Here is a 10,072-nt window from a genome sequence, read left to right as displayed (position 1 = left end):
AGGTTATGATCAACGGTGTGATGTCTGAGATATTTCCAATTGAGCGAGGCACCTGCCAGGGTTTCCCCCTCTGCCTCACCTTTCTGCCCTCACCATCAAGCCCTGGCACGATTAGTCAGATGTATGCACAGATGAGCGGCTGGTGGTGCCCCCGAAGACAGAATTGCGTTGTACGGTAATGACATTGTCCATTGTCCTATATATTGTAGACCCCGGTTCCTCAGGTCCACGTGCCATTGAGCTTCTTCCTAAATAAGGAGAAATCCTTGCTCTTTCCATTGCAGAGAGACAGTGCATCCTGTGCATGGCGGGAGGGCATCCCCATTTGCCGTCTTAACCTTAAATACCTTGGGATTCATATCACAACACTGCCCAAACATACCCACACACAACACCTAAATCTCCTTGTGAGGACCACCAGAAACAGGCTAGAGGTATGGCGAAATCTTCCTCTTAACCTCCTGGGTACGATTGCTCCAATCAAAATAATGGTACTACCCCGCTACTTATTTGCTATGCAGAACTTTCCACTTCATATCCCTGACACCTGGTTTTGTGATGTAGCTGCACTGTTGCATTCCTTCCTTTGGCATAGTTGCCCTCTGAATTGCACACACTAAATACCGCTGAACGGTTCATGACGGTGGAATCGCCGCAGTCGACATTCACCTCTACTATTGGGCATCCCACCTACCGATTATAAATGAATAGGCTGACGGGTGGCTGGGATGATCCAGCATATCGACCTGAACTCTATGGAATGGCTCTAGATGGGGTGATGCACTGCCTCCACGGCCGACTAATCCCCCTTAAAATCGAAGAAGTCATTAGGGTGATATTCTTAGTGTGGAGAGGGGCCCTCACCTTTGTGGATTGGGATGGATGCCTGACCAGCCAAACGCCCCTTAGGAGGCATTGTTGGTTAGAACATATGTCATGCTTAGAGGACTTCCACAAATGGGATCTTCTAGGGATCACTACACTGGACAGTGTGTGGCACAGATATAATATGTATTCATTTACCAACCTTCAAACCCAAATCTCACTTTCTTGCACTCAATTTCAAAAACACCGCAAGATATGTCACGCTCCTGGTGGCTACAGTACACGCCTTCAGAGTCTCCCAGAATTTAACCTCTCAAAGCAAAGCTGTTGATTGGAAGGATGGGGCGTGGTAGTATTGCTCAACAATATTCCACCCTGGTAAACAATCCCCGTAGACATTAGAATGGCTGCTCCGCAGGAAGTGGGAGAAATGGGTCAGGGAGATGGAGGAAGTTGAATGGCGGGAGGCATGCCTGGCCCCCCAAGAGCTGGTGATCTTGGCCCGGCTGCGACAGATACAACTACACTACCTACACCAAACCTTCAGGACTCTCTGGCGCATGAGTGCAGCTGGTATCCTCTCAGACCCGAATTGTATGCGCTACCATTCTCCCACAGCTGATTTATTTTATATGGTGTGGCAATGCCCAATAATTGCCGAATATTGGGCTAGAATTGGTGACACCCTCTCATCCATTCTGGATGTTCCAATCCAGCTGACTCCCACACTGGCAATGTTGGGCATGGTGGAGGATCTTGGAGGCTCCTGGTGGGATGGGGCTCTGGTGGCACTGGCAACCCTGTTGGCAAAAAGGGACATAGTGCAATCCTAGAAACATCCTGATTCCCTGAAGTTGAAACAGTGGCACACTGGCGGGGACTGGTGTGCCAGGCAGGAGGAACCGATCTATAAGGCCCGATGGAGGCTGCCCCAAAAAATTCTCAGAAAATTTGGGGTAAACGGTGGAAGTAATATGTACTATCTGCTAAACTGGATTGTGTATGTTCTATTGATGATTAAACGATGGTCGGGTAGGAGAGGCTGAGGGACTAGGGCAGGGATTGAGCTTAAATACATAGGACCTTTTAATCCCTTATTTTCCATTGGATGATATCAGGCGTTCTTTGTACCTTCATTGCAAAATTCAATAAAACTTTTTTATCATAAAATTTTTTATAAATCTACCCCATATCGACTGCTTGTTTATCAGATCTGTGGTATTCATGCTATGATTGGGATGACCCTGAAAGGTGGTCTAATTTTGCGCCAGGGCCATGAAGGAAGTGGTTCAGCAATCCGAGCTGAAGTGGTTCAGCAATCCGAGCTGAGGTAGTAGAAGTCTGAACTGTGAAAATAACAAGTGGGTGACAATCTGGGTGAGAGAAACCAAGGGCCCTATTTAGATCTTGGCAATAACGGTTCTGCCATAGTTTTTCTGATTTAAAACTAGTCAGCTGCCTTGGAGGGCTGGCCTCCCGATGTAGATGTTGGCAGCCCCAAGGGCAGAAGCTCGTCTGAGTCCTGCTGACTCCATCAAGGATTCCCATCTGCTTCGACAGACCCATAGGAAATAGTGACTTATGTCCGGACAGCAGCCTCCCTTACCGCTGTGAAGATTTGAGTGTGCCTTACCACCAAGTTGTCCTGTGGTGGTCTGACCTCCACATATGAGTTAGTGGATTGAGGGTGAAATTGGGTGAAAAACGTAACTTTTTTTCCAGAATCTACTTCAGTTTTTGACTAGACAGAACTGGACAACACCCGTCGCTGCTGGCACTGGACCATGGAGAAAACACAATCCCCCATCGCCAAACATGAAGGTTGGGAACCCGCATTGCCTGTTTACTTTGTGTGGGTACTGTAAACAAGATGATACCACTACAGTCATATACATCACAGTAATGTTTTAAAATTAATATGACATGCATATGTCAGGAACACGATTGGGTCAGACGTGGATGGGGACACGCTGGTACATCACACATATAGCACACATACACAACTGTAATTCTAGTGTCAGTATTCATTGACAAATGAATGCTGGCACCACAGTGACAGTACAGTCACACTTGTCAACTGTGTCCATGTGTGCACATTGCAAGGGGACCTGTACCTGTCATGTTGTGCTTCCAGTTGTGTATGTGAGTCACTCTGTGTGTGTGTGATGCGATTGGCTGGGTGAGGTGCACTGAGCTGGAGTGGGTGATGTGGCTGTGTCAGTATGTGTGTCACATACATATGGGTTTGATGTTGTTGTGTGTTGTGTTGCAGCGTGATGTGTGTAGTTGTGCCTTTCTGTGACTGTGTTTGTATAAATGAGTGTGTAGTTTTCTTAGTCGTTGTGTGTGGGTGCATTGTCATATACGTCTTTTGTTGTGATGGAATGGCAGTGGATACAAGTATGTATATGGTGTGTGCAATATGTTTTCCATACTGGTGGTCTTATCGGCTGAGAGCAAACCACATGGTCTTCCATGGAGCATGCAGAAATATTAACAGTGTCTAGCCATAGTGTTGACTATGAATCCCTTGACTGAAGTAATCAGATAAGGTTGAGAGCCAAATGGTGAGTCACAAATGTGTGAGCCTTTTGACTCCATTAGTATCACATCACTTTGGCACAATGGTGACTGTTTGACTGTTTTGCACCTGGTTGAATTTTCTTTCATCTTTTACTGATGGAGATTCGCCTGTGTCACTTATCTTAATCTTGCTGTGGCACAGAAGGTGCCTTCAGTCATGTTAGTTTATATTTTTCCCAGATAGCAATTCAAAAGGAGCCTTTCCAGTGGTGCTGTAGGAGGTGCGCACATTCTAAACATTTAGAAGGAGAGATTTTATTTTTGCCATTGACCAGCATTGAAGTGGAGGCTATTTTAGGTAGGAAAAAGCTAGAATAGAGCCATTCTTATATAAAGGAGGCACAATCATTTATCTGTGTCATATAGAGATGCCCTGATAACAGCCTTGTCAATGTTACAACCTGCATCGCTGTTTTCAATGTGGTCAAGAAATGTCCTACAGTGCCAATTGCTTCCTTCCATGAATGTTTGATCTTGCAATGGTGAAAACAGACAGGGCCTCGACATATAGGGCTTAGAATTTGGTGGACGGGTTACTCCATCACAACAGTGTTCAATATCCTGTCAGTCGAAATCTAAATCCCAGAGAATATAATGGGATTTCGATTTTGGCGGATGGGCTATCTGTCACCGTTGTGGCGGAATAACCCATCCACTGAGTTCTAAATCAGGCCCATGCTGTCACCATAGTGTCTAAAGTCCATTGTATTGAGAGGATGTCCATATTCTGACTTGACAGCAGTGAGTATTCCGAATGTGTGAGAATGACCACATCTGCATGGAAGAGTCATGATTTCAATTTGGATTATTTACCCAAGGCAACTAACAAGTATTGTCCTGTGGAAATGGACCCAAAAAAATCAATAGCGACCTCCTTCGAAACACAATGCTTCCTGTTGGAGAGACATCTGAAGTAGCGTATGAGTGCTTCCCTTGCCAAGACTCAGAAAGACCTGGCAGGTTCAAAGAATTTCCTTGATCAGCTCATCGAGATACAGGAATAATACTGTCTGTTCAGCAGTCACTTTGTGGCTACCATTCCACAGTGGCTTTCATGGAATGAATTAACTACCTACCGCTTCAGTTTCCTGAGCATGACCAGTCACATGCTCTTGGGAATTAAGCCTCTGTGACGTTGAGCCAGTTCTCCTTGAATATGCCTGAAGTCTCTTAGTTCTGTGAGATCACACTGCTGATAAGTTCTCTTGCAAGAGCTCTGTACTGCTGACTGTTGATGAGCTGTGAGACAGCTATCATTATGGGTACTTCTTGCATTACCAATCTATTCTTAGTTTTGCTGATTGTATTGGAACACATTTGTCAGACAATGTAATGCAGGTATACCTCAACAAATCAGGACTTGGAGAAGGTGTGCACCAAAGGGAACATGAAGAAAGTACCAGCAGGATTGTGATACTTACAGGGTTGTTGCACAATACAGATTTGAGAGTCCTGTATATGTAGTCCCCACTCTCTGTCGAGGGTAACATGTTTGCTCAGAGATTTCCCAAAAAGGCTGAAGGCAAATTTCTTCATACTCTCCCCAGATTCTCTTTTTTTACTTTTATTGGGCTGGATTAAATAGCATACTTTGACTCTCTGTAATGAGAAACATCTCCCAGTACACATGCGCTGACACTTAAGCATGGTGAAATATTGGATAAATCCTATTGGCAAATCTGGCCTTTGGGTACAGTTGTAAGCCCTCTGAGTTATCAATACAGCTATCAGACCCCATTCAGGGGGCCACATGCCAAGTAGGGGCTACCAGGCCTTAGCTGTGGAAACTTGGGTCATTCACCTCTACTGTCCCATGGCTGTGGAAACTAGGCCACATACAACCCTTTTTGCTGTTGACTCTCAGTGATAGCAGTGGTGCGCCATGTAGGCTTCTCAGGGAGGTTAGTATTTGGCTAATCAGGCTTAGCTCTCACCACCATCCACAGCAGAACAATAAGATCAATGTTTCATGATGCAGCTTCTCATATGATGCAGCATCCTCCCTTCCACTTCTCTTAGTACACACAATCTCTAGGGGATAGGGCCTGTTGGAGTCTTTCACCTTCCTTGGTTGGAGTAGCGCAAGGGCCAAGTTGGTTTATCCCATGGTGGCAAGTTCACTGGCGATTAGCTGGTCCTTCTCCACACAGGACACTGCAGTTTCGCTCTATGCAGACAGCTGAGCAGCAGGTCCTCTGGAAGGCCACAGCAAGAGTCGATGCTTCTGGCAGTGGGCCTTTTCTAGGCGTTGACATTGGTCAATGCAAGTAGGTGTGGAGGCTTCAGCTTGGAACTGTACTGAGTCTTGAGCTCCCACTTTTACATGGTTTTTAGAGACCAAGGATGTGGATTCCAAAGATGCCTTCATCGAACCAGTTTGGGTTGGTTTTGCTGTCATGTGTCCTGGTCAGGCCACCTTTCTGACACAGCCTTTATCTTGAGTGATGTTCTGCAAAGCAGGGCAGTCTCCAGGTGGAGCACCCACCATGGAGGTACAAAATAGTTGTGAGAAGGCCGCACCTTAGCAATTTATGGCCACTTCTAATAGCCATAAGGCAGGGACAAAGGATTGCTCTCCTATGAAAAAACCCTTCTGACTGCACAACAGATACAACAGTCCTCACCATTTACACCCTCTTCGGTATGGAGATTACTGAATAACTAACTAGGAACCTCTAATTCAGAAAGGACCTAACAACTTCTAAGGGAAAGCCTATCTCCTCTTTATTTACTTCAATATCTGAGTTTTTCCTCTATAATCTCGGGAACATCAACAGTACCCTTCTGCATCTGAGAAAGCAACCTCGCCACCGCCTTGAACACATGTCTCTGTCAGTTGGAGGGCTCGCTTTTTGCACCTCTATATGTTTAAGACAAGCCCAGAATGCACCATCGTCAAGGGTAGGCTTTAGCTTTTATGTTCACGGTAGATTAGTGTGCAGTGAGGCCAAATTCCTATAAAAAACATGATCAAAGATTCTAACAATTTAAGCATGCAGGGCAGGGGAAGGGCCACAATAATATAGCACCAATAAGTGCAACAGTGGCATTAAAGTTAGATGTGACTTGGTCTGCTGTTTAGATTTACACCATTCAAATGACTGACTTGAAAAAGCATGGCTTTTGGTCTGCATTTGCTTGCTTTGAATTGTTGTAACCATAGATGCATGTCAAAGTAAATCATCTCTGAAATGTAGAAAAGCCTACTTTTTCTATTAGCTAAATCATCAATAAGCCTAAACAGGGGCCCGGCTAAATATACATAAAAGTGGGATATAGCAACTATTAAGATTGATGTGCCCCAGCAGTAACAAAACAAGTGTTATTTTACTGCATAGGTTGATTTAGCTTTTTAGGTCTGATATTAGCCAAAAACTTTTAATTGTACTAAAATACATATATATTTATATATAGAGACTTTCAGCCACTCCTCTTCATCCATTGTTCTGTTGTTGTGTCATTCACAGTTTGCTTTTGTCCACTACAGCATATAGCATGGAGGTGTGGATCAGTGTACTTAAGTCACTCAGGCTGGCTTTAGCACTGCTGGCGCCCAGTGCAGCAATCTCCCCCCACCCGCCCCATGACCTCTTTCTCCATGAATTCCCTCACTATCACTCTCCACCAGTGCACCTCATCTCTTCATCGTCCCATCTCAAATGCACTTCATTTTTTTATAGCTCTACTCATACCATTGTAGGGTGCCTGAGCACTTTATATCACACATTCATTATGCAAAGACAATGAATCATACGTGAAGGATTATGAGGTGTAGGAATCACATCATCCATATTAGTAGGAAGTATATTTCAAAAGAGTTTCGTCTGGAGAAGCACAAACTCTGGATTTAAAACATACTACAGTGGTTGGACTTGGCTTTACTAATAAGAATGTATTTCTTCCCAAACAACCCCTTTTTAGCAACATTAAGATAGTGATAAGACTGGGAAAAAAACATGATGTTCTGACCTATACCATGAAGCTTACTGTGCTAAATTAGTTTTGTAACTTATAAACAGCAAGTAACAAGACGATCTCTGTGACCAAAGCAGTAACCCATTGAGTGATCCACATAAAATACAGTTCTGTGATTTTCATGGTACACGCTCTGTGCAGCAGGCATATTGACCTTTCGTGCTGCTTTAGGATGAGTGGGAACTGCCACTAGGAAAAACTCTGATTCCTCTCCTGCAGAAACTTTAGTCACCAGAGTTACCTTGACATTGTTGCATGAAAATTTCTGAACACACAAGGAACTCTTCAACAGGTGCTCTTTAAACCCATAAGTTATTTCTAAACACTGTGCCACCACAATGTCAGAAATAGGTGCGGCTGCACCAGTCACACCTCCCTTGAGCCGGCCCTGAAGGCACTGGTGAACGTCATTTCAGCGAATGCATTTTGCTTTGTCACAATGAGTACATCCACACACAAGCTAGTTCCCTCAAGTGCCAGTGTTTCTGTTTTTACTTTATAATAACTTTAGTGTTGCATATGTATTTAGAGCCTGATGTGGTAGTAGGAGGCTTCTGATGCACATTCCATCTTTTTTGTTTTGCTTTTCTGACTGCTGCCATTTCTCAGCATGCCAAATTGTGTCCAGGTGAAGCTGTTCTGTGTTACTGTATTAAGTTATCATCTTTTTACTTGTTTTCTTTCTTTCTCTCCTAATTTCTTTATTTCCTTTATTCCTAATGTCTGTTTGTCTTTCTTTCTTTCTTTCTTTCTTTCTTTCTTTCTTTCTTTCTTTCTTTCATTCTTTCATTCTTTCTTTCTTTCATCATTCTGTATGTGGTAAAGTAACATTACACCTCAAAACATTGTTTACAAAGTTGCATGTGCATGAATCTTCTGTACGAAGGGTGGGACAGAGATAAAAAGATGACTGCTTGCGGAAAAGATGGATGCAAGCAGCACTCATCATTTTGAAATCGAGGTTTACATTAGCCAATGTTAGCATGAGTGCTGTTTCCTTATAATATCTTTGTTTCAATGACATGTTAATCACATTGTAAGAAATTGGGTTATTGGTTGAGAGGGTGGAAGCCCCACTTAGGCAGAAACCAAAGTTCATGTCAGTCTGTGTCAGGGTGAACCCCAAAAAACACTAAATTAACCTGTGCTCAACCCTTTGATAGCTTGTCACAAGCAGTCAAGCTTAACTTAGAGGCAACATGCAAAGTATTTATGCAGCACACAAACAGTAGTAAAGTGAAAAAACAACACAAGAAAAATCCCAAACCAATGTAGGAAAATAGAGTACATTTTAATAAATAAAATACTACCAGAACAACAAAAATCTACTCAGTAGAACCGGACATATTTAATTCTGTCTTTTTAGAAAAAAAACTGCCAAAAAGCACAAAAATGCCACTCATGGTCATCTGGTTGTGTTAGACTGGGGAAAGTCACAGTTTCAGGCTGGCCAAGATATAGCGTGGGTCGGATACAGGAACCAAGTTAGTCCAGCTGAAGAGTTACCTTCAAAGTCTGGCGTGAGAAGTTGCGTTTGCAGTGGAGGAGGCCACGAGAAGGAGGTTAACTGCTGGGATGACTGTGGCTGTAGTGCGGAGAGCAGATCTGGAATTGCAGATGGTCATCGCTGTAGCGACCAGAGCTCATCAAGCGTCGTAGACTGTTGTTGCCATATTGTGAAATGCAGGTCTTGTGTTGCTGTCAGTAGCTCTTGCTGCAAAGAGCAGTTCTCACCAGAACTTTGAGCTGGCGGTAGTCGCAGGCTTCAGAGTCTTGGTTCAAATGTGCCTGTTCACGACCGCAAAGAGCCCAAATCTCAGGATTCGCACCTTTTTGTATGGAAGAGTACACTCTGATGTCAGTCAAAGGTCCAGAACCAGGGGGGGCACTCCATAAGAGGCCAGAAGGGCTCTTGCAGGTTCAGTTGCAGATCCAGGCAGGTCCAGTTGCAGCAGCCAGCTAGACAGTTGATGGGAGGTCTTTGATGCCGTCCTTGTAGGTCACAAAGAGAGTCAGCCAACTGACCCTTGGAGTCATGCTTGTTAGCTTAGGATGAAGGCAAGCAGGTCCAGTCTTCTTTCTCAGACAGCAAGGCAGTCCCTCAAGGACCAGGGTAATCCTCTGGCAGTAGGGTAGTCCTTGTTTTGTAACTTTCAAGTGTCCAGGAGCGTTCTTAAGTGTGGTTCTATGAGGTCCAATTTTTATACCTGGTGCCAGCCTTTGCGTGGGCGATGGGGATTCCCTGACATCTGGTTCTGGAAGGTTCTTCCCCTGTCAATAATCCAAACTGTCTGGGGGTTGAAAAAATGCAGGGCAGGCTTGGTGGCAGGTTCCTTTCTGTGTGCAGGAGGCTAAGTGTAAGGGGGACTGTATACAGCTCCTCCCCTGTCATCCTGGGAAAGTGCACCTAATCCCCATTTGTGTTTCTATCTGGAAAAAAACACAAACAACAATATCATAGTCATTCACAGTCATGTGGCCAAGGCACAAGTGGTTAGGACAAGAAAATGCCAACTTTCTAACAGTGGCATTATTCAAATTCTAACTTAAAATCCAACTTTGGCATTTCAAATTACAATTCATGTGAGTGTAAACAGCGTGGGCCTGATTCACAAAGGTAAACGTACACTTTTGTGTAAATGTAGTCTTTTTCGGTATTCACAAACTAGGATTTATAAGTAACTTTATG

The sequence above is a fragment of the Pleurodeles waltl genome, chromosome 2_2 (genome assembly GCF_031143425.1).
Source record: "Pleurodeles waltl isolate 20211129_DDA chromosome 2_2, aPleWal1.hap1.20221129, whole genome shotgun sequence".
In the NCBI taxonomy this organism is placed as follows: domain Eukaryota; kingdom Metazoa; phylum Chordata; class Amphibia; order Caudata; family Salamandridae; genus Pleurodeles; species Pleurodeles waltl.
The sequence above is the reverse complement of the archived record's forward strand: the minus strand, read 5'-3'. Positions refer to the sequence as shown.